The sequence below is a fragment of the Equus quagga genome, chromosome 2, assembly GCF_021613505.1.
Source record: "Equus quagga isolate Etosha38 chromosome 2, UCLA_HA_Equagga_1.0, whole genome shotgun sequence".
NCBI classification, from domain to species: Eukaryota; Metazoa; Chordata; class Mammalia; order Perissodactyla; family Equidae; genus Equus; species Equus quagga.
In genome coordinates this window covers 170,510,930-170,536,543 of record NC_060268.1, presented here as the reverse complement: position 1 = coordinate 170,536,543, position 25,614 = coordinate 170,510,930, and positions in this window count along the sequence as shown.

The window sequence follows — 25,614 nt, the reverse complement described above, 5'->3', positions numbered from 1 at the left end:
TTTAAGCCTCAAAGTTTGGGGTGGTTTGATATGCAGCAAAAGTTAACTATACATCGTGGTAGCCCAGAATGAGTCAGGAGAGAGGGACCCTGCTCTAACTCACTGTGTGACCTTTGGCAAGTCACTGAACCTTTCTGGTGTCGAGTTTCTTGCACTATAAAATGAGGAAAGTCAATTAAATTATCAAATTAAAATGAACATTAAGACCCTTTCTACTTCTGGGTCATTCTGTGGTTCTAAATCTTAAGAACCAATACTCATGAGTGCAGTAAAACTCTAGGAACCCAGCTAAGGCATTGCTGCGGCTCTGGAGTTTTTTTGCCTCAAGGCAAGAGATTCTGAGATTAGGTTAACTGACGTGTGAGCATAAACATAAAATGCTTCTTTAGCATTTTATGATCTTGTTGGATTCTAGGCTAAAATGTGAAGTTGGAAAGAGTTGGCCAGAAAGAAACTGTAACTGATCCTGTCATGCAAAGAAAGGAAATTACTATCAACATCTAAACCCAGAAAAAGCTTTCTGCTGGGCTCTGAGGCTTTCGGAAAATGCAAGAACAGGCTAGGACTCGGCCTTCTGGGAAAGAAAACCCCAGATTGCAACAGGAAGAGAAAAATCTTAGTGAATCCTAAGAATTTGCTGAACCCCCCAAATGCATATTTTTACCTATCTGGAAACTGACCCAACAATTTTCTTTTCAAAAGTTACCTAGAGAAAAAATTGAAACAAGCAACAAGTATGGGTTTTCTTAAGTGATTGAGCTTGATCTAATGAACACCTACACTCTCTTAGAACAGAACTGATATTCATGAAGTTGTGTTGCTCGAAGTGATGAAGAGCATATATTAGCCAAGAGCGATTATGGTTTTCTAATTCAGAATCGGTGCTCAGGAAGACCAGATACTGATGTTGCTGGTGCCTCTGGGAATAAGTTTGCAGTAGGGGAGTGGGCGGGAACGAAAATTTTTCCAGAAAAGAGTCATTACCGTGAGTTTCACACACTGGACTATGCAGACCCTTGGGATTTTGCCTGAAGGTACAAAGCCCACAGAATCCACTCACTGCATCTTCCAGGAGCATGGTTTTTACTCGAAGAGCTGCTTTCTTGGGGGTTTGTTGTTTGTTTGGGGGAGGGAGGTGGAGGATATTATTTTTATATAAAGTACACTTGGGTACATGTTGAAATCAAGTGTAAAATTTGCATTAATTTTCCAATAAAATAAAAAATGTTCTTCTTGGCGCATGTGTCTTCAGGGGTCCACGGCTCTCTCCTCTCCCATCAGGGAGACTTATGTGGCCAGGGGTAAAAGTCAGTATCAGGCAATCTCCAGGGGCTAAAATGTCCCCAAAGCGAGCCACCTTCAAGTGCCATTTTCCTGAGTAAAGAAAATCGTCAGAAGCACTGTGTTTCCTCTGAGAGATGGTCTGGAGCCAAAATGTTGCTTCCTTCTCACGCCTTCGTGGGCCTGAGAAGTCCATCTCCTGCGTCTCCCAAGACCATGCAAGGAACTTGTTAAAAACACGCACATTCACACCGCCTCCCACCCTCCCGGTGGAGCAGAGCAGGACGCTGGAAGGGGATCTCCATGAGGCCATGGGGGCTGCCCTTCCCCCGCCTGGAGCTCCTCCGTCTCCTGAGTTTCCCAGCACAGATGAGCATTCATCTCATATGCTGGGCCCAGGACAGGAGTCCTTCTCTCTCACGCTCCTGCCCTCGGCGATAGCCCTCTCCCCTGCCTTTCTCTGCAGGGCAGTAACTGGGTCGTGCATTCATCTCACTGAACACTCCTAAAGAACAACAAGGAAAGTGTTTCAACCAATCGGCACAACGGTTGCCACCAAAGTGTAGGTTTCTGATAGTAAGGAGCTCACATCGCTGAGGATGGAATGATTTGATGAGCTGGGACCCCTCTACCAAGGCTCCTCTCCTCTCGGCTCCTCTTTACTTCGTTTATTTTTCCGCAAACATTTTATCGAGTCCCAACACTGAGCCAGGCCTGTTCTCAGCGCCTGTGGTTCAGAGGTCTCTCTGGTGGAGCGGATGTTCAGGTGGGAAGACATTACAGAAGTAAGCATGCGAACGTTTGTACATACGGGACCTCATACTCCTGACTACGTATAGGGAAACAAAAATTATCATAATAATTTGAAAAATATCCATTAGTGACCCAACCACTTCTAAGCTCAGTTTCTACTCAAACAATCCCTATGACATCTGCAGCTATCATGGCCCAAAGAGTTGTCATCACTTTTGACCCACCTCTCTTCATTTTGGGTTATCTGACAGTTCGATGCAATTTCAATGCAAACAAATTGCAAAGAGAACTTGAAGCCTTTACCAAAGCTGTAGGATTTTACAAGGTCAGTGAGAGATCTGCTTGAACCCCACACCAAGCCGATGACAGACGAGGTTCTGACAGCTCAATCAGGTGACAACAGAAGGGGGGGCCGAGGCAGAGGTGATGTACTGATGATCAAGATAGAATGGTGGACCATCAAGTGGTTAAGGAAAGCCCTTGGAAAAACCCACAAAGTCCTAGACTGTTTCTACAATAAACAGCTTTCTTTATATTTATGTTGTAAAGATTTTTAAAAAAGAAAAAAAATGAAACAAGGGAAGCCATATCATGCCACCATCCAATTAAAATTACATTTGTCAAAATTATCAACACCTGGCTCATCCCTTGTTCATTCTAAAACTTCAGCATGTGGTTGGAATTAGAATCTAAAAATTGGGTAAGAATAAGGCAAAAATTTATTTCTCATAGTTTCTAGTTTTGGTTTTCTGAACTTTCTGAATCAAACCTTTTTTTTAAAAATCCCCTTTATTTCCCATGAAATATTGACTCCCATGTTAAGCAGACTTGGTCTAAGGTGACCTTTCCAGGTACGATTACTCATAGATGACGAGGCCTCCTGTGGTCACACGGGTGTAAGTGCCGTAAAGGAGAGCGCAGACGGCTATGAGACCCCCCCCAGGGGGCTTAGTTAGTCAAGGGCAGTGATATCACAGCTGAGACTTGAGAGATGAAGAGAGCCTGGAGGTGAGAACTTGCCTGGGAGCGGGTCCAGAGGCAGGCCAGCCTGGTCAAAAAGCCAGCGTAGTGGAGGCGGGAAGAAGGGGCAGAGACAGGAGGTGAGTTTGCAGATACAGGCAGGGACACAGAGGGTGCTCTTCATCACACGAGCAACGGGCAGCCACGGCAGGGTTCTGAGCAGGAAGGTGACAGGTTTGTTATTTAAAGAAGCTCTGTGGGTACCACCCAGGAGGTACAATCTTACTTCTTGTCACTAGGAAAAACCTCCCTGGACATCTTGTCCCTTCCTAGAACGAAAGCTGTTCAAAATTCCCAGGTCCGATTCGGACTTCCCAATTTCAGGGCCTCTCTAAGGGCTGTGACTTGCCTGCAGATTTGTAAGACCGTGCTGAGGAACCCCACCGAGACCCAGGGGCCCAGCTGGCATTTTGAGGTCGAGAGTCTCCACTCCAAGACTTCCACTTCCAACCACGATGAAGCAACAGGGACTAGAGTCACCCTCTTGCCTTACCCAAAAAATGGGCAAGATACAAGGAAACACTTTTCAGACACTGGACAACAGGCAGCACAGCCAGTGGTCCCTGAAAGAAGGGAAATAAATGAGATGAGTCCTATGACTGGTCCAGCTTACTGCTGGAGAGTTTCCAGACCACAGCACAAGGTGAAAAAACCCAGTCAACCATCTTCCTGAGTTGAAGAGACACAGTTAAGAATCTGGGGAGGCCAAGGTGGCTAGAATTTGAAGGGTAGAGTCCTTGTGAGAAGAGAGCAGCAGAGAAAGAAGAAAGCTGCACAGGGAAAGCTCCCCGGATCTGCTCCCCCGGAGTCCTCAGCTGAGAATGGAGAAGCATGCACATGTGAGAAAAAGTACTCAGGAAGGGCGAGTCGGGGCACCGGAAGGGACTGAGCAGAACACTCGCCGGAGTTCACACTTGGCTAGGAAAAGTTTGTGTTCCCACCAGCCAGAGTGGAATGCCTCAGAACACATGGGCATCAGGTCGTGTACTCAGAAGGGTATTGTCTCAGCGCCAGAGGAAAATGAGCCCTGGGCTAAAGATGGCTCTGCTCCAACACTTGTAAAAAAGCATCACATGGTTTCTAAAGAGTTTGTGTCCAGAACAAGCTCAAGAATATTTAAAGGAATACAAAAATATCAAGCACGCAACAAGGTAAAACTCACAGTCCCCAGCATCCAATCAAAAACTCTTAGGCATGCAAAGAAGCAAGAAAACCCCATCCCTCACAAGGAGAAAAGTCAACCAATAGAAACAGACCCAAAGACGACACTGTGATAGAATTAGTAGATGAAAGTCCCAGCTCCGCCGTCTGAAGACTTCTCCAGCAAAATCACTGTAGTGAGAGCCACAAAGGGGAGTGATCTTGTGATAGCCACCAGATTAAAGTCACGAGAACATGGAGAGTAGAAATGATTCTGCCCATTGTCACAGGCTTCACACACAGTTCTTATCTCACCCCAGGACGCCTGGAGTTCAGAGACACTCTTCTCCAGGTCTATGGTTCTGTTACAACTTTTAAACTAAGAGTGGAACTCATTTCACTTATTCAGTAATTTGAAACAAGGACCTTCCTTGAGGGACACGGAAGGTATGAGTGAGTCTGAGCAAAGCCCGTTAGAAAATCAGTCTATTCAGCAGCCTTTTAAACATATTATTCAATCAAGTGCGTTATCAGGCCCTAAATCAGCACTACTTTTTATTAGAAAGATAGCACATTCTGGTTCAGCCACAACTTTCTTATTCAAACCTCTGCTTCGCTCTCTGTTATCTATTCTGCCATCCATATCTGCCTTTAAATCATGAGGAAAAATTATTTGAGAGATAGGCACTCTATGACAACTGAAGAATATTCTCCATTGCCGTGATTATATTGTGGCTGAGCTCGGTTAACATGTAAATTCTTTTCTAAAGTCAAGAGTAAGAACGCAACACTGGGAGCCAGCAATCTAAAAATGGAAAAATCTTGTCACGTATTCAGCATGACTAGTTGTGGGGATAACCTTTCCCATAACAGGAGCATAGCTAATTTTTAACATCTTCAGCCTTGACTTTACCTGGTAACTTTATTCCTCTTATTTTATTTGATTCTTTTTATTACAAAGTAATGCATGCTTGCTATAACAAGTAAATCCATCCAAAGATATGGAAGGAAAAGTTAATAATCCTCCAGCCACATTGACAACCCATATTGACAGCCTGGAGGGCATCTTCCATGCGTACACAAAAGCAGGTTGGACCACAGATACGCATAAGACCTTTGGTTTGGTTTGGTTTTTCTAAAATAGGATCACACTATAAATATTACTCTGGAGTTTGCTTTTGACATTTAATATATCATAGACCACTCCACATCAACACTCTAGTTTATCCATCCACTCTTGTTTTAATGGACTTTTAGTTGTTTTCTTTTTTTTTTGCCATGACAAATAATGCTAGAGAAAAACATCCTTACACGTCTGCCCCAGGAGTGGAAAATCCAGAGGTCAAACTGCCTGTAGATTAGATTCTCTCAAGAAGTGTGGCAGGGTCAAGGGCACATGCGTATTTACTCTTAATAGCTATTGTCAGATTACTTTCTTCAAAAAAAATAATGTTTGCAACAATACCACATGTTTCAGAAATTAATAAAGTGCCTGAATCCTTTCAACTTGTGCTCTGGAACTTTGGAAAAGTTACTTAAGCTCTCAGAGCCCCAAGATGAAAATAAAACGTACATGTCAATGGTACATGAGCACTCAGTATGTGAAGACTGTTCAGGGTATTATTATTGTTATTCTTAGCATCCTCATAGTTAATTGGCAATCTTTGAAATTAGTTGAGTGAGAGTTTTAAATTACAACTGATGTCATGTTGAGGTGAAACAAGCTGTCTTTATTTGGGGCATCCAGAAAAAGGAGAATGGCTGGAGAAATGGTCTTTATAATGTTAAAAAAAAATAGTATTGTTTTGAAGCCTTATATCAGGACAGTTCTGTCATGAGTTATTTCTATTCTTGGGCTACTATCCCACATCTTAACTCCTTCTTTGATTTTTTTTTACTGTTGCCCTTTTGAAAAGTGTCTTGAAAATGTCTCTTTAGGGAATCAATCATGGTTGAGATGACCACACAGCCACCCGCAATGGCAGCTTAAACAAACCAGGGTGGTGTGTTTTCTGGCTATTTACGCTGGTGAAGACCCAAGACCCCAGTGAAACCATCCAAGCCACTGACGCAGGTGTTGGAGTCGAGTGAGCACAGACCCGGGAGCAGCGAGGTCCGGACTGAGCCCTGTCTTACCACAGTGTGGCCTCAGGGAATGATTTCACTTTTCGGAGCCTCAGTTTCTCATCTGACGACTGAGGATAATAACATCTTCCCCAGCACTGTGGATGTAAATGTTTTAATGGAAGAATCCCGAAGGAAACTATCTACAGGTGACGTTGCTGTGACCAATGGCCACGCTTCAGGAAAGCACCGGTGGAGCACGTGGTCAGAGGCCCAGGCTCAGTGGGCGGGTGCCAGGGCTGTCTGCATCTTAGCAGAGATGCTCCTAGGAAGAGCTGCTGTCAGGACAATCTGTGTTCTCTCCTTCAGCATCTCCAGCATTTCCTGACTTTCTGTTTTCCCAAATATGAGTGTGGAGGAGGACAGAGGGAAACGGTGAGACTAAATGTGCATTGTAAGCGTCCTGTTAATCTGGCCAGTTTGCAGCCAGATCTGCCTGCTTGAGGTCAACCCCAGAGCCCAGGAAATTGAACTGGAGACTCTGATTCCCGGGATGGTGCTTCGCCCGCTCTCTCCTCGCTGTGGATCCCAGGCTGTGACCAGTTTCTAAGGAGCAACAATTTCTGAGAGCTCGGCTTCCCTGTCCTACAGCTTCCCAGCAGGTGACCTGGAAGCATGGCCCTGAGCTGTAAAACCCAATATCCTGAAAGAGGTCATGGCAAGTCGTTTATTAGCATCCTCTCGCATTCCCCACCGAGGCCCCCAGAGCATCATCGGGCCTCATGAAGCCAAGAGCCATCACCTTGTTTGTGTCCCTGTTGTAGTTTCTGAGAAAACAGGAAACCTGTCTTTTCGTTACTACACAACGGCCTCAACCACTTTCTGATGTTTTCGTGGTGCCTGGAATGGCCCACAGGTGTCATCCCAGTGGAAGGGGCCGCTGGGGAAGAGAGAGGAATAACCCGTTTCTCTCACTCTTCAAGAGGCCACTTGTGTCACACTCACCTGGAGGCACACGCATTCCAGAGCTGGAGGTACGGCTTCAGAGAAGGCCAGAAAATCGAAAAATCTGTCTGTTTTAGCTCAGGCGCCATCTCTCTGGGTCCACAGGCCAAGCAGAATTCTGCCATTAGCTAATAATAGCATTCCCAATTCCGAAGAAAAAAGAAAAAAAAAGGTCTCTAATACTTTGTCTTAGCAGCTGATAATGTAAAACAGGGTGGCATTTGGAGGCCTAGGAAGATGCCAGTCTCCAGGGAGGGAAAGGTGTTAACTTCTAATAGCTTTTCAGTAATAGCCAAGAATCTGCCGTCCCCTATAAAAAAGGGGGGTTTTTAAAAATTAATCGAGCTGAATGTGCTTCACACTGAGGAGAATGCCAGATTAATAAGTGCATTAAGGGCTGCTCTGGATTGGAAATAATTATGGACGATGACAAGAAGCAGAGGGGGCACGTGGCGCTCACAGGAATGCATTTTAAGAAGCAGTTTAAAGAGCCTTCAGATGTTGGTATTATCCTGCATGACCAAATTAAGAGCAAATGAGAAAAGTTTATCTGGCATTTTGGAGTATTGAAAGGGCTTAGTGTTATAAATTATACAGTACGGGGATAGGAAACGGTGAGTAAATTCCTGTTAAATATTATTGGCAGTTTAAATAGCAACTGCTTTATAAAGCATTAAATATTTTAATTTGGAATTATAAGTTCAAACCACAACATCCTCCCACTACCAAAAATGTTAAAAGATTGTTCCAGTTATTTACTTGCCAGCACAAGAATTAGAAGTTGCCTTGATCAGAAATTAATCTTCATCACGTCCAATTTGAGCTATCAGGGTTGCAGAAATGTGGTTGGTCTGTGCTTTAGAACTGGTTTAGAGCTCCTCAGACAGGAAATGTCAAGATGCCGTTCCAATATCTTAATCCACCATTGGAAGAACGCATCGTAGTCACAGCCTGGGCTGAGGTTTATCAATATTTAGTCTCACTTCAGGCCCCCGTTTCTGGCAGTCCTCCATGCAGTGAGAGCTGGCCAGAGATGGAAACCAGAAAATTCCGGGTCAGGATTAGGCATGTCCAAGCAAATGCCAGGGCTGTAGGGAGGGAAAGTAACTCATGTCCCTGGAGACAGCTTCCCCTGAACCCCAAAACTGTGATCCATAAACACTGTCATCTCTGTGGAAGGGCGGGTTAATTGTCATTGCTTTTCTGGAAGGCAATTTGGCAACATTTAGTAGAACTCCTCCAAAAGATATACATGTAACAATCCAGTTTCTAGTGGTTTATCCTACTCAGATAAGAGCACAAGGATGTATGTTTGAAGATGTTTATTGCTTCATTTCTAATCATAACAAAAACAAATATTAAGTAATTTAAGTGCCAAATAATATAGACTAGTTTTAACAAGGCACAGCATATCCATAAAATAGAATATAATGTAATTATTTAAAAATTATATGGTAGGTTCTTGGTTTCTACTTAGGGATGGAAAGAACTAGAAAAAGCACCATCCCCGCTCTCATAAGAAGAAAAAAGGCCAGAGAAGCTACAGGATTACTAAATTTCTTGAACCTATCAGAGAACAGAGGTCTTGGACAGCCAACTAACTAAAAATCTGGAAGGAGACAGGTGCCTCGAGGAAGAGATAAGACATGAGCTCTCACTTAACTGGGGCAGACACTTAAGGAGAAGAGAGAAAGAATGAGGCACAAGAATATATGAAGAAATAAAGGCTAAGAATTTTTCAAAATTAATTACAGAACCAAACTACAGATCTAGAAAGGTCGGAGAACACCAAGCAAGAAAAATACAAAACAAAAGAAAAACAAAAACAAACTATCTAAATATATGGGGGGGGGGGGGGGGAGAGTAGTCAAAGTAAAAATCCTGAAGTCAGTCAGGGAAAAAGACCTCTTAACTATAGAGAAAAAAAGATAATTACAGCAGACTTCTTGTCAGAAACCATGCAAGCCAGAAGATAATGAAGTGACCTCGTTAAAGTACTGAAAGAAAGGAAAAAAAAAACCCTGCTTACTCAGAATTCTACACCCAGGACAAATATTTTTCAAATAAAGGCGAAATAAAGACATTGTAGGCAAACAGAAACTGAGAATTCATTGCCAACACACCTACACTAGAAGAAATGTTAAAGGAAGAAGTGTTCAAGAAGTCACATGATATTAGACAGAAACTCGGATCTAAACAAAGACAGGAAGAGCACTGGAAATGGAAAAGAGAAAGTAAGATAAAATTTATTTTTCTTAATTTTAATCATTCTAAAGGATAGCTTACTATCTAAAGCAAAAATAGTAGCAATGTATTAAGCATTGCTAACATATAAAAGCAAACTCAATGACAAAGTTAGCACAAAGAATCGGAGGGAGGAATTGGGAATATACTTTTGTAAGTCCTTACACTACACATGAAGAATATAATATTGTTTGAAGGCAGACTCTGATCACTTAAAACTATAGAATGTAAACCCTAGGGCAACTGCCAAAATAATTTGAGAGGTATAAATAATAAACCAATAGAAAGGAAAATGAAATCATTTAAAACGCCCAATTAACCTAAGAGAAAGCAGTGAAAGAGAAAAAAGGGAAAAAGAACAGAGGGAACAAAATGAAACAACTAGCAAGATGGTATATTTTAATCCAAACATATCACTAATCACTTTAAATTTGAATGGTTTAAACACACAAATTACAAGACAGAGACTCTCAGATTATATTTTTTTAAAAAGCAAGACCCAACTATATGCTATTTACAAGAAACTCACTTTAAATATAAAGACATAAATAGGTTGAAAGAGCAAAGGTACAAAAATTTATGTCATGCAAACACTAACCAAAACAAGCCAGAGTCCCTATGTTAGTATCATACAAGGCAGACTTCAGAGCAAGGAATATTATCAGAGATAAAAAGGGGCTGTATCATGATAAAAAAGTCAATTCTCCAAGATGACATAACAATCCTAAACATGTATGCACCTAAAAACAGAACTTTAAAATACATGAAGCAAAAACTGATAGAATGGAAAGGGGAAAGAAATAATCTGTAATTTTACTTGGAGACATTAACATTCCTCTCTCAGTAATTAATAAAAAAGTAGGCAGAAAATCTGCAAGAATTTGTAAGGCCTCAACAATACTATCAATCAAATTGACAACTGACAATTATGGAACACTCCAGCTAAAAACAGCAGAATATACTGTCTTATGGGCACATGCAACGTTAGGTTCATATTCACTGAGATAAATAGTATTTTGGACCATTAAACCTTAACAAATCTAAAATAACACAAATCATACAAACTATCTTCTCAGATCATAGCAGAGCTAAACTTAAAATCAATAACAGAAGGATGTCCTGAAAATACCCAAATATTTGGAAATTAAACAACACACTTCTAGAGAATCCATAAATCAAAGAGGAAAGAAATCTCAAAAAAATTGAGATTATTTTGAACTGTAGTAAAATGAAAATACGGCATAACAAAATTTGTGGGATGCAGCTAAAATAGTGCTGAGAGGGAACTTTATAGCATTAATTCCTTATATTTGCAAAGAAGAAAAGTCTCAAGTCAGTCATCTGAGCCTCCAGGTTAAGAAAGTAGGAAAAGAAGAAAGTAAACCCAAAGCAATCAGAGGAAAGGAAATAATAAAGAGGATAGCAGAAATTATCGACATTGAAAACGGAAAAATAATAGAGAAACCAAAGACTGGTTCTTTGAAAAGATCAATAAAACTGACAAACCTCTAGCTAAGTTGACCAAGCAAGAAAGAGAAAACATTTTATGAGGCCAGCATTACCCTAACACCAAAACCAGACAAAGACATTACAAGTAAAGAAAACTACAGATATCTAATATCCAATATCCCTCATGAACATAGACACAAAAATCCTCAACAAACTATTAGCAAACAGATTCCAGCAATATATATAGAAAGAATGATATATCACAAACAAATGAGACATTCCAAGAACGCAAGGCTAATTCAACATTCAAAACCAAATGATGCAAGTGGCCATGTTAACATACGAAAGAAGAGACACCATTTGATCATCCCAAAGATGTAGAAAAGGCATTCGAAAAAATTCAACCCCAACTCATGATTTTTTAAATCTTAGAAAATTAGAAATAGAGAGGCATCTACAAAAAACCTACAGCCAACATCATCCTTAACATCAAAAGATGAAATGCTCTTCCCCTAGGACCATGAGCAAGCCAAGGACATGCCCTCTCATCCTGCCTTTCACCATCTTACTGGAGTCCTATCCAGCACAAGGAGGCAAGGAAAAGAAATAAAAGGCATGCAGATTAGAAGATAATAAATAAAACTGTCTCATCTACAGACAATGTGATAGTCTATGTAGAAAGTTACAAAGAATCTACCAAAAGCTCCTTGAACTGAAAGTTGCAGGATTAAGAAAAAGTCGACATACAAAAATTAATCCTATTTCTATATACTAGGAATGAACAACTGAAATTTAAAATTTTGACAGTACAATTTACAATAGCACCAAAAAATTAAATGCTTGGCTATAAATCAAACAGAACATGTGCAGAATCTGTATGCTAACAACTACAAAACACTGATGAAAAAGTAAAAGAAGACCTAAATAAATAGAAAAAGATAACAGGCTCAGGGGTTGAAAGGCTCAATATTGGTAAGATGTCCCTTCTCTGCAGACTGATCTATAGATTTAACACAATCTCAATCAAAACCCCAAGCAAGCTTTTTTGCAGATACAAACAAGCTGTTTCCAAAATTTATATGGATAAGTAAAATAACTAGAATAGCCAAAACAATTTTGATAAAGGACAAAGTTGGAGAACTCATACTCCAATTTTAACCTTATGTCAAGCTGTAGCAATCAAGACAGCATGGTACTGGCAAAAGGATAGATGCGTTCATCAATTTACATATTAGAAAGTCCAGAAATAGACCCACACAAATAGTCAACTGATTTTTGAGAAGGGTGCAAAGGCAGCTCAATATAGAAAGACTAGTCTTTTCAACAAATAATGCTGGCAAAAATTGGTTGTCCAAATGCAAAAAAATTTTTAAAACCCTCAATCTATACCTCACAGTTTATACAAAAATTAACCCCAAATCGATTATATAAAGCTATAAAATTTCCAGATGAAAACAGGAGAAAACCTTTGTGACTTTAGGTTAACAAATATTTCTTAGATACGACACCAAAAGCACAACCCATAAAAGAAAAATTCTGATAAATAGAATTTAACAAAATTAAAAACTTTTGCTCTACAAAAGACACTTAAGAAAATGAATGTACTGGTCACAGAGTAGAAAAAATACTTGCAAATCATATTTTTGACAAAAGATTTGTTTCGAGAGTATGTAAAGAACTCTCAAAACTCAACAGTAAGAAGGGGCCGGCCCAGTGGCACAGCAGTTAAGTTCGCACGTCTGCTTTGGTGGCCCGGGGCTCGCTGGTTCAGATCCCAGGTACAGACCTATGCACCGCTTGTCAAGCCATGCTGTGGCAGGCGTCCCACATAAATAGAGGAAGATGGGCATTGATGTTAGCTCAGGGCCACTCTTCCTTAGCAAAAAGAAGCAGATTGGCAGCAGATGTTAGCTCAGGGCTAACCAAAAAAAAAAAAGAAAAACCACCTAGTTAAAAATGGACAAAAGATATAAACAAAAAAATATTTAAAAGACCTTAACAGACACTTCACCATAGAAGATGTACATATGTCAAGTAAGCACATGAAAAGATGCTCAACATCATTAGTCACTAGGGAAATGAAAATTACAATCACAGAGAGATCATACTATACATCTATTAGAGTGGCTACAATTAAAAACTGACAATATCAAGTGCTAGTGAAGATGCAGAGAACTGGAATTCTCAAACGTCACTGGTGGCAATTCAAAATGGTATAACCACTTGTTTGGGTACAACAACAAATAGCATTTTCTTACCAAGGTTAAATATACACATAACACATGACTAGCAATCCCACACCTAGAGATTTACCTAAGAGATAAACGTTTATGTATACAAACCAAAAAGACCCTGACACAAATGGTTAAAGCAGTTTTATTTATAATTGTTAAAAACTGGAAAAAAAAAAACATATGGATTTCGATCAGTAAATGGAAAAAAAAAATCAACCGGTGGTACATCCATAAAATGGAATACTACTTGGCAATAAAAAGAAGTGAACTATTGACACACACAACAATATGGATGAATTTTAAATGCACTTGCAAGGTGATGGAATTCAGACCCAAACGGTCTGTATGATTCCATTTATATGACATTCTGGAAAAAAGAAAACTGTAGAAATGGAAAACAAATTGCTGAGTTGTCTAGAAAGAGGCCACATGAGGGAACTATTGGGGGTGATGACACGTTCTGTATAGTACTGGAGTGGTGGATACACAACTCCATGAATTTGTCAAAAGTGATAGAACCATACTCCACAAAGAGTGAAGTTTACTGTAGGTAACTAAAAAATCAAGATGGGGAGGTACTTCAAATGGGAGACCAAGTGTCACAGAGGGAGCTGCCAGTGTTATAACCACTGAAGTCATAACCACACTGAAGGGGGCGAGGGAAAAAGAGCTAACCTACGTTACTTTGGGAAATAATATGCTGACTGGATATTTTTAGGCTAAAGATGAAATAACTGTACACAAATACTTTATTTTAGTTACAGGAAGAGCTAGCTAGTCTGAAACTGCTTTATGTGTGTAGAATAGTTGAACAATTAAATAAACACATTGTAGATAATGAAAGCCAGGTTTCTCATGTCAGAGGAAGTTATAAAGAAAGAAAATGAGAAAGATAGAATGAGCCCTAAAATGTTGGATTGGAATGAGAGGTATCAGTATAAATTCATGGACTTTTTAAAGAAATGAAGGTAACTATGTGTGTACACATTGAATAGCTCGCATATCTACATTTGCAAGCTCTGTCTGCTGAGAAGGCAGAGAAGCAACAACGGCCAAACAGCCATGAGGACATCTAGCCAGATCGCTGTTTCTAAACACCCTTTTCTGATAAAAGGAACTAGGGCTCCTTGGAGAAGTGGCTGATTCAAGATTGGGCAGAGAAAATACACAATGCTTCGTATATACATGAAGCATCTCCAGGTGCCAGACAGTAAGGAAGTGCTCAAAAGGAGGGTGCAGGTTTCCAGTGGGGCAGGGTGGGGGGCAGGGAGGCTGGGAGGGGGCCATGCAAAGGCCCAGGAACCAACCAGAAAGAGCTCCCAAAGTTCCAAGCTGGAACAGCTTGAACAACAAAATAAATAAAAATAACAATGGATTATAACCATTGACTAGAACAGATATCTATGAGGCCATATTCATATAAACAAATAAATGGATAGATAGATAAATAGAAAGAAAGAAAGAAGGAACTGTTCTTCAGTACAGAAGAATTCCAGTTAATAAATGAAGGACTGAAACAAAGCAAATAGAAAATCACCAAAAAAAGAAAAAAGAAAATCACCGTTAGAACATCACAGCAATAGTGTTGCAATTAATCCTCTGGCAGACGTTAAAATCAGCAGGCTAACATTTGAGCAGAAAAAGGATATTTGTATGCTCTCAAAATATCTCCCCTAAGCCTTATTAATTGCAAAGGGGAAAATAATGACTTTATATCGGACGAATCCAGCAGACGTCACTTTAAGCAAGCGATCAAGGTTAACATCACCAGTGATGAGATATGTCACCAGGTGTAGCCCCGATGATACGCTGAGAAGGACACAGGCTTGGTATCCTTACCAAAAATCTACGACCTCAATCTAATCATGTGAAAATAGCAGAAAAAAACAAATTGAGGGGCGTTCTACAATATAACTGACTCTTTAAAAGTGTCAAAGCCACGAAAAACAAGAAAAGGTTGAAGAGCTGTCACAGACTGGAGACTAAGGAGACAACTAAATGCAGTGTGGGATCCCGGACTGGATCCGGGAACAGAAAAGAGACATCGGTAGAAAGACTGAAGGAGTCCAAATGAAGTCTGTGGTTCAGTAAAGTTAATTTCTTTCTTTCGTTCTTTTTTTTTTTTTTGAGGAAGATTAGCCCTGAGCTAACATCTGCTGCCAATCCTCCTCTTTTTGCTGAGGAAGCCTGGCCCTGAGCTAACATCCGTGCCCATCTTCCTCTACTTTATATGTGGGACGCCTGCCACAGCCTGGCTTAGCCAAGCAGTGCCATGTCCACACCCAGGATCCGCACTGGCGAACCCCAGGCCTCCGCCAAAGCAGAACGTGCGAACTTAACCGCTGCTCCACCCGGCCGGCCCTTAATTTCTTATTTTTGATCATCATGCTGTGGTTATGAAAGACGTAAACATTAGGGGAAGCTTGGCGAAGTCCATGCAGGACTCTGTACTATTTTTTGCAACTTTCTTTTGTCTAAAATTATTTCCCAAAAAACTAAAAAATTATATAAATGAAAATATGTGTCTATGGACATGAAAGATCTTTACGATATATCAGGAGAAAAGCAAGTCACAAAAATAGGAATATATAATATGCTTGTTTACTTATCAAAATATGTATGTATACATATACATGTGTGGTCCAAATGTGTACATATATACATATTTATGTACTTACAGCCTATGTGTATATATGCTAATATCATATCATTTCATAGTCAAAGTAGAAAATGATACCAAGTGTTACTAGTCTTTCAGAGTGGGTGGGATTGTGAATGGTGTTATTTTTTCTTTTTTTTTCTTCTTTTTCTAATTCTTGTCATTAATCCATTTTACTGTGTATTTTCTAACTTTTTTCTTTTTAATGTTTATATAATCTCAGAACAAGGCTGAGTTGGGAACCAGGGAAGGACCCATCTTCAGGATTCAGCTCCAATGGCGTCATCACGGAGATTCTTCTTCGAATCCAGTCTCTACTCTTTTACCCCAGAGCATCTCTCAGGCGCCCTTAGACCTCTCTCCTCCTTGATTTCTGTCTCCTACCAGGTAGCCAAACTCCACCAGTGGAGTTTCTGAGATTTTCTGTCCCCCTCCCAAATACGCCATCCACCAGCATCCTAAGACCCCACGTCCTGTTGGCAGCCCAAAGCACAAACGTCCCAAGGCACACAAGAAAGTGGGGGGAGACGGTTGCTACACCCTCAAAGCAGAGAGGAGCGGCAGTGCAAGGCCCTGGTCCAATTCTTTATGATAGAATTGATGAGACATAATGTGATGAAACATAATTGCAACGTGTATGTTCAGACCCAAAAAGAAAATTGAATCCTTCATTCAAAACTTTCTACAATCTGCGTCCTCATCTCCAAGAAATACTGGATTTTTCCAAAGATTGACAGTCATTTATTTTAATCATTCTCTTTGGGAAATGACGCTGCCTGCTCAGATTTAGAAGAAATTTAATTTTAGGCCCAATATTCTAAGATTTCACAAGAGAAAGCAGATGGTAGAGGCTGAGGCGGGGCTTCGCCAGGAGAGGAGGGGACGCCGAAGGGGCCAGGCGCCACAGTCAGAGCAACTCTCTCATTACATGGCTCCTAACACAGCGGACGCAGGCGCTGGCCCCTCGGAATTTCAAATCCAACTTTTCAGAGATTTATTTTTCTTTTGAAACAATTTCTGGCAGCTTTTGATCTTCTAAACCGAAGAAAAAAAATCAAAGAAATCTGTTTCTCTGGAGTATTAATAGCAAAGGAATTTCTGGATGCTGCAAAGTAGGAAAGGAACATAATAGCATCTCAGTTTTATTCATCTTCAAAGCAAACTAAATATAGTTATAAAAAAATAGAAGCAGGATACCCTACAGATTTTCGAAGGGATGGAATAAACCTCTTTGCACAAGAAAAGATGACATGAAATTTATCTTGAAGGACATTCACTGGGCTCTCGTGCGTTTAATACCTACAAGTCGGCTGTCAGACAGGATCCGTACGTTTACATCAGAGGCAAAAACACCCAGTCATTCAGGAACTTGGAAGCTCAATTACTGCCATCGATATTGGGCACTGCCTCCCTCACCTTGCTGGTATATCAGCACCATCTGTCCCCAAAGCACAGGGACGTTACAAAACGCAGACTTTTCTGATGAGCAAACGTCTAGCCAATGTATGTGAAATCCTGAGCAGTGCCATCATGTTCCCATAACCCGAACTCAATCTTCACTGCCCCTAGCTGGTAGTAAGTGTGGGGTTGGCAGAGGAAGGCGTGTTTGTATCTAGCTGGAGCGTAGATGACAAGGCACATGTGTGTGCAGAAAATAGTTATGGAGGTGCAACTATGAGCCAGATGCTTCCCTAGGCACTAGAGATACAGCAGTGCCTGCAAACGAGCAAATATACAAGCTAATTTCCGATTGTGACACGCACTGTGAAAGAAATAAACGAGATGATATGATGGAGCGTTCTGGGGGCGGGTGCTAATTTAGAGAGGATCTGTCAGAGGAAGAGACTCTGGGCTGAGAGCTGAAGGATGAGGTGCCAGCCCTTCAGAGAGCTAGGGAGATGGCTGCTCCAACTAGAGGAACAGTAAGTATAAAGGCCCTGAGGCCTTATAGCAGCGTCTCCCACATTCCATATCAGCACTTATGTTTCCAGCACACACCTACAGTGCCCTCCTGCACACACCCATGAGTCTCTGCCTGAGGGCTCTCTATTGGTCACTGCCTGGAACAGGCTGGAGTGCTGGGAAGTCGATGCCTCTAGGAGCAGCCCCCAGTAATGCCCAATAGGAGTTGGTGGGTGAACACCCGAGCTTTCTCACCCCTAGCACAGCATGTCCCACACCATTTCCCAGAGCCCTTCATCAGGATTGAGTTCCAACTGCCCTGGGCAATAACCTGCCAATAGGAGACACACGTCTTCCCTGTCTTACTTCCACACTCCCCCACTATCACTTCTCAGCATCACCTCCCAAATCAACCACGTGCACTCAAATTGCTACTCTCAGAGCTGGCTTCTGGGGGATCCAGACCAAGACAGGCTGGAAAGGATCTGGCTGGAGAGTTGAAGAAAGATTGGCCTGCAAGGACGCCAGAGAGGACAAGAGGGGCCAAATCATGCAGGGTCTTGACGTCCTCAGAGGGACATTGTGTCTCTGGTTGCTTCACAGTGGGCAGCCTGTCTTCCCCACCCAGTGAGAAACTGCTTTTGGACAAAGACTGGCCTTGAACTGATTCCACAGCCCTACAATATGTCCCCTCTCCTTTCTCCTGGCCCTCCTCCCCACAAAATCATCAAGCTCAGAGGATTCAGAGACCATCTCGTCCAGGGTCAATTCCATGGGGTCAGAAGCTTTCTTTGGTTCATGGCTGTATCCTTGGCACCTACACACCATCTGGCCTGTAGTGTGAGTCCGATAAATATTTGTCAAATGAATGAATCCTAAAATAAGGAAACCAGGAGTCAGAAAAGGTGAAGCACTTAAATAAGCTCCTACCGAAGGTAGAGTGGAGTCTGGGTCTAGAAGCCAGACTCCCGCTTCTAAGAGGCTTCCACAGTGCGCCACGACCCTCTGCAGCCAGGGCAGATGCGGTCTGCTCCATGATCATTCATGGTCGGCTGCTGCTACCCTCCACCAGAGGACTCACCTGGGACAGTTGTGGGGCAGGGCAGGGGCTCGACGGAGGAATATCAGCTTTGGAGCCAGGCTGGCTGGGTTTGGGTCCTGATTCTGACCTCAACGGCAGCTCCATGACCTGGAGCGGAGACGTAAGCTCTCTGAGTTGCTGGGAGAGAGATGAGCTCTGGTTCAGAGAAGACAGATGGCAGAGTCTGAAAAGGGACAGTCTGACTCCTCCATTTTCACCTGGCTAATCTTTGCTCCTAGAGGAAGCCTGGAACATCCAATGGGAGGTTCCTCACAATTTTCACATAAATAACCTGAGAAATAAATACAGATTAATTTTTAATCAGTCATACTGACAACAGTTCAAATTGAACATGTTAAAACTTATAATAGATTTGGAATTAAGAAGAGATTGAAGTCATCCTGATGGCATTGGTGTCACAGGGGTTGGGTGGAGGGAGAGACCAATAGGCAGAGCACAGGAATTTTAGGGCAGTGAAATATTCTGTATGAGACCGTGATGGTGGATACAGGTCATTATATATTTTTCAAAACCCACAGCACACACACCACCAAGAGTGAACCCTAACTCAACCTATGGACTTTGGGTGATAATGACATGTCACTGTGGGTTCATCTGTTGTAACAAATGCACTCCTGTGGTGGGGGAGGTCCACAGTGGGGAGGTGGTGCATGTGTGGGGACAGGGGGTACATGGGAACTCTCTGTATTTTCCATTCAATTTTGCTATGAAACTAAAACTGCTCTAAAAAATAATTTTTTTTTCTTAAGGAAGATTAGCCCTGAGCTAACAACTGTGCCAGTCTTCCTCTCTCTTGTTTGTGGGACACCTCCACAGCATGGCTGATGAGTGGTGTAGGTCTTTGCCCGGGATCCAAACCCTCAAACCTGGGCCGCCAAAGCAGAGTGCACCGAACTTAACCTCTAGGCCACAGGGCTGGCCCCAAATGTTAACTAATTTTTTTTAATTTACCACAAAATTTGTTCCAGAAAGCCTGGATTGGGTAGAAATAACACCCACAAAAGAAAATTCCAACAGAAACTGTTATAACTTATAAAACTTTACAAGGGCCAAAAAACTGATCAATGACACAAATATTCACCGTACAGTCTACCTGGAAAAGAATTGATACTGATGATAATGGAAGAAAATCAGGAACCGTTTAACTGTGCTCTCTAGAAAAATAATCAATCAACGAAATCGGCTTGATGGCGTCTGCTCTAGGGGCTCAGTGTAAATGCCTCTGTTGTTGTACATTTTGGATTTTTTACAGTTTGTGTTCAGAAAGCTGCAGACGGAGAGTTCCAAGGGTCGGCAGGTAGGATCTACGAGTCCACTGGAACCCAGACCTGGGAGGAGGGATGTGGTAGTGCTTCATAACAGCTGTGGGGACACAGGAGTGACCTGGCCGCGGGGGCGGGGTGCTACGTGAGACCCGGTGAGGACACGACACTTGAGCTGAGTCTTGCAGGACAAGTCCGATGGCTTCGAGATGACAAGGGGCAGAGGGCACAGCCTGGGCACAGGCCCGATACAAGAGAGAACAGAGAGTGTTCAGAAACCTGAAAAAGTCTCCCCGGTTAGACACGGAGCAGGAGGGCAAGGAGAGGCAGAGGAGGGCAGGACTGAGGGCTGGGTCGCCTCCCACCTTGGGCTTCCTCCTGCCCACAGCGGGAGCCTCTGATCACGCCTGTGTGGAGAGCCGAGACAGGGCCCTAAAGGCAGGGAGGCCACTGAGGAGGCAAGGAGGCTGTGCAGGGCCAGGATGGTGGCAGGGGGCTAAATGGAAAATGGAGGAAGTGGGATGGATAGAAAGCACTGGAGGGGAGGAGGTGGAGCACCCGAAGCTATCTCCCAGGGCATTGCCTAACATGGGGCCAGGGGAGTACCGTGACCCAGGAGTGGAAACTCAGGAGGAGACGAGAATGGAACATACAAGATCATTTTGTTCAGTTGTTCAGAAAACTGTTGGCATCAGAATCCTTCCAGTTAAGTCTTAAGAATTTTTTTAAAAACTGAAAACAAGAACAGAGCTGCTTTAGTTGCTGGGTTCCCGAGAGAGGGGCCGAGGGAGGCTGACCTCCCCGGGATTGCAGGGGAAAGGCCCCTGAGCTGGGTCCGAGCCCATCTTTTCAGCGGAGGCTCAGAGATGGGGTGTTCTTGGCGCAGGGCACACAGCCATGAAGGCTCCAGAACCAGCTCAGGGATCCTGGGGCCCTGCTCCTCCTTCCACAGCCGGGAGGCTGAGGGGTCACGGGGACTTAGAGTTCTTGGCCCCTAGTCCTGCCCAGCTGTCCTTTTGGCTGAGGACATCTTGAGCCATGGAAAAGCCTCACCCCTAGCAGCCCAACTCCCCTGAATCTGCCTGTCCCACCCCCTGGACCTTGTCCATGCTCTGGCTGGGCACAAGCCCCATGATGTGCTGGTTCTTTGCTGTTAGAAGACTCTTCCCTGCCTAGCACCCCTCCTCCAGCAGACACTCATTGTTCAGAACCCCCAGGGGTGCCTCTGGCCCAGGCAGTGAGCAGACAAGAGGAAAGAGTGCAAAACTCACCAGATTTGGTGTTGGAGATCTGGATTTGCATCACAGCTCTGCCGTGAGCCAGCTGTGTGGCCTTTGGAAAATCACTTGGCCTCTCTGAACTGTAGATCCTCCTCCACAAATTGAAGGTCATCATGCTGACTCCATCTCCATCAAACTGCTGTAAGGACAGAGGGAGGCAGTTAGCAAACCCACGTTGTATCCCGTAAAATCTCCATGGGACTGCAAGGGACCGATGATCCTCTCGTTGTCACTTTATCTGCCATAAGTAGCAATAACTCCCATTATCATCACCAGCAGCTGCCCTTCCCTCATATTCCTCCCATCCGACCCTCACTCAGAGCCTATTTACCCTTAATTTAGACACAATCAGATCAAACTTGTTTATCTATTTCCCAGCTCATCGTACTTGAGAAGTAACATATTAGGGAGGGTAGAAGAATGAGAAAGGAAGTTACTGGAAGGGATGAGGCAGAAAGACCATGGAAAGCAGGTGTAAAAACTCCACCATCACAGTCTGGGGACACAGAGAAAAAGTCCAGGAAGCCTGAGGCCAACCCTGTACAACTGATGTTCCCAATGTGATGCTGAGTCAGCAAGTGATAGAAACAGAAACAAACGTTCAATTAAGCGAACACACTCTGATTAGGGAGCCACGGCTTTTTAAGAGTCGCACCCTTTGAAATCAGCAATTCCACTTCTAAAACATGTATCCTAAGAAAACAATCATCCAGGGGCACAGAAGTATACGTATAAGATTATTCATTATGGCATTGTTTTTAGTATTGGAAGAATTGGGAATGCTCTAAATGCCCTTCAAAAGAGAAGGAAAAGCAGCGTCTTCCGTCCTGAAGCCACTTTCCAGAAGGGCTGATGTCTCTGCATGTCATCCCTGGCATGGATGTCCTTTAACTGCTCCATTCATTTACTCAGATAAATGTATTTTCTTTAAAAAAAACCCAAAAACCATACAACCCTCAACAGAGTATCAGTGTCAGTTGCCATAAATAGAAAATGGCCCAGTACTGGGAACCACAATGCAGAGGAAAGAATGTTATTAAGATCTGTCTAGATAAGGTTGCCTGTTTAAGACTGTGGGCTTGAGGGCTGCTTACTTAGAAAGTAAGAAAGAAAGGAGGGCTGGACGGAAAGAAAATCATAAGCAAGCAGGGGAGATCTTAGAAGTACTCTAGAGGGGCCGCCTGGTGGCATAGTAGTTAAGTGTCCGCACTCCACTTTGGTGCCCGGGGTTCGTGGGTTTGAATTATGGGCATGGACCTACACATGGCTCATAAAGCTGTGTGGTGGTGGCATCCCACATACAAAGAAGAGGAAGACTGGGACAGATGTTAGCTCAGTGACAATCTTCTTCAAGCAAAAATAGGAGGATCGGCAACAGATGTTAGCTCGGGGCCAATCTTCCTTACCAAAAAAAAAAAAAAGAAGAAGTCCTCTAGAGAAGGGCTAAAAACCTACTGCCAATGAGCTGAGACTTTCCCCTTGATGTAAACACAAGGGTTGAAGGATAATTGAAATTCATGAATTACTATTTTGCTGTGTAAGTTAATATTTGACGATAGCTCTAGAAAACAAACTTAAGAAACACAACAACCAAATGAAAAGTATTCTCCCTGTTTGGTTCCTGATTCAAGCAAAACAATTGTAAAAATGACAGTTTGGGGACTAATAGGGAAATCTGATGACAAACCAGGTGACCCCAGGGAATCGGGGTTCCTTTTGTTAGGTGTGGTACTGGCATTATGGCTACATAAGAAAGTATCTTTTTTTCCCCAAGTGATGCATTCTAAGTGATGCAGGGATAAAGTGACAAGATAACTGGATTTGCTTTAAAATATTTCAGCAAAAGAAAAACTAAGGGAGAGACCAAGCAAATACGGCAAAATCTTGATTGTTGTCAAATCCGGCCATGGGCGTTTGAGAGTTCATTGTACTGTTCTCTCTGCATTAAGTAGCTTGAAAATTTGCATAATAAAAAAGTAAACATAAAAAACCTAGACAGGAAGGCCCCTTATGCACAGGCCACCACGGCTCACAAAGCCCGCGTCACTTTGAGAAGCTCAAGGACGTCATTTCAAGAGTCAAACCCCAATTTCTGTGCACTTTAATGATCATTTTATACACCAGAAATCTGTCCATTTGAATGACTGTAAGTCAGACTCTGCAAAAATAAATAAAAATAATGATGGAAATCCAAACGTCATGACAAGGAAGGCGTCCAAACCAGACTGTTGAGTGGGAAAACATGCAATAGGAGAGTGAGTCTGGCCTGATCCCATTTGTGTAGAACTCCTCTAGGCTGTGGGCTCAGAAAGCTGGAAGCTGGGATGTCAAGTATTTATCCCGGGGTGGGGGGGTTTCTGCTTGTTCTTGCTTTTGTCTTTATGCTTGTCTGTATTGTGTAAAATTTTATTTTTCACAATTGAATAGATATCATTCTTATAATCAGGCGAAAGGCTATTACCATTTTGAGGAAAAAGAAATCAGAAAACATTTCTATCTATATAATGAAATGATTTAAATATATATAAGACGGCTTAACAGAAAATTAAGTTTCCATTATTACCCCTGTTGCCTGTGACACTGCACATTCGATGTCAGTGTCTGGAGAAGGTGCTGGAACAGGTCTGCTGTAAGCGGATCTTGGTACAGGGGACGTGAGCCCAAGGGAGTGTCGGGTTTCCTTGACTTCGCCCCTCTGCTCAGGCTGTGCCCGCTGCTTGGCGGGCTTTCTCAGCTCTGTGTCTCCCTGTCCCCATCGTTGGAGGCTCAGCTCCAGGAAGGCTGCTCTGAAGCCGCAGCCCACCTGTCCCCACAGAGCCCCGGCGTGCATCACGCCCCATGCGGCTTCTCCCGTGGCAGATGCCAATCTCCAGTCAGCTGTAGACGCCACTCTCCCGTCCACAGCGTTTGAGAGCTGGACCTCGTTCCGGGAGGCCCCGCACACCTGCTGGGAGCGGGGAGCACAGCAGAGCGAGAGCAACCCAGACCTGGTCCATGTCCCTCCTTTTCTCAGTCGGGTGACCTGGGGAAGTCATTTAACCTCCTGAGGTCTCAGGTTTCACAGCTATCAAATGAGAATAAATGAATTTAATAGCTATATACCTCTCTGGAAAATTAAATGAGATTACGTGTAGACAGAGTTGGTAATATATAAGGCATTCGATTAAAAAGTACTTGTTAATGTTGTTGGTACTACAGTCATGCCTCACTTAACAGGAATACGTTCTGAGAAATGCATCCTTAGGCAATTTCGTCCTTGTACGAACACCACAGCGTGCACTTACACAAACCTAGATGGTACAGCCCACTGCACGCCTAGGCTGTATGGTACTCATCTTACGGGACCACCATCATATATGCGTCCGTCATTGACTGAAACATCGTTGGGCAGTGCATGACTGCATATAAATGTTTATTGATAATGATGAAGACAGTATTAAGAACTTTATTACCAGTGGGACATATTAAATCACTGGGACATACTCATTCTGATATTTTCAAAAATTTCCTAAGGAAATAATCAAAACTGTGTTAAAAAATGCCTGAATAAGCATGTTCACGATGTTTAACGGGAAACGATCTCCTCTGGGCTCTCACGCAGGTCTTAAGGGTAATAATATACATTGAGCGATGTGGAAAATGCTTATGATATGCTGCCAAAGTTGAAAATCTAGCTCCAGAGAAGTGGAATCTATTTTGATAAAAAAGGTAAATATATATGTGTGTATGTATATTTATTGCATATTTATATCAATACATATCATACATACGGAGACAGAGAGAGGTCTACAAAGAAAGAGGGAAATGAAAAGATCCAAAAAACCTCTAAAGAGAATCACTCAATGTTAACGGTGACTATCTCTGGATTAAGGGATTACAGGTAACTTTTTGTTTCCTTTTTCTTCTGTATCCCAATTTTCTAAATTTTTCTTAAAATAGCATATATTACTTGTGTGACATTTCCAAGTTATTTTTTAACTGCTCCCCACCCCCCCACCACCACCACTGTCCCTGTCCAGGAGTTAATGATAAAAGGCTGTTCCCAGGCCCCTAGCCCCGGGCTATGAGGGCCTCCGAGGTCACGTGACTGCCCCCCGTGGACACTTGGTGTCCGTGTGGAAGAGCCCGGGGTGATTTTCACCAGCGAATGGACATGGTGGGTGAACAATTAGCCAGCTCTGGGCAGAGAAACTGCCTCCCCAGAGGCTCACACAGGAAC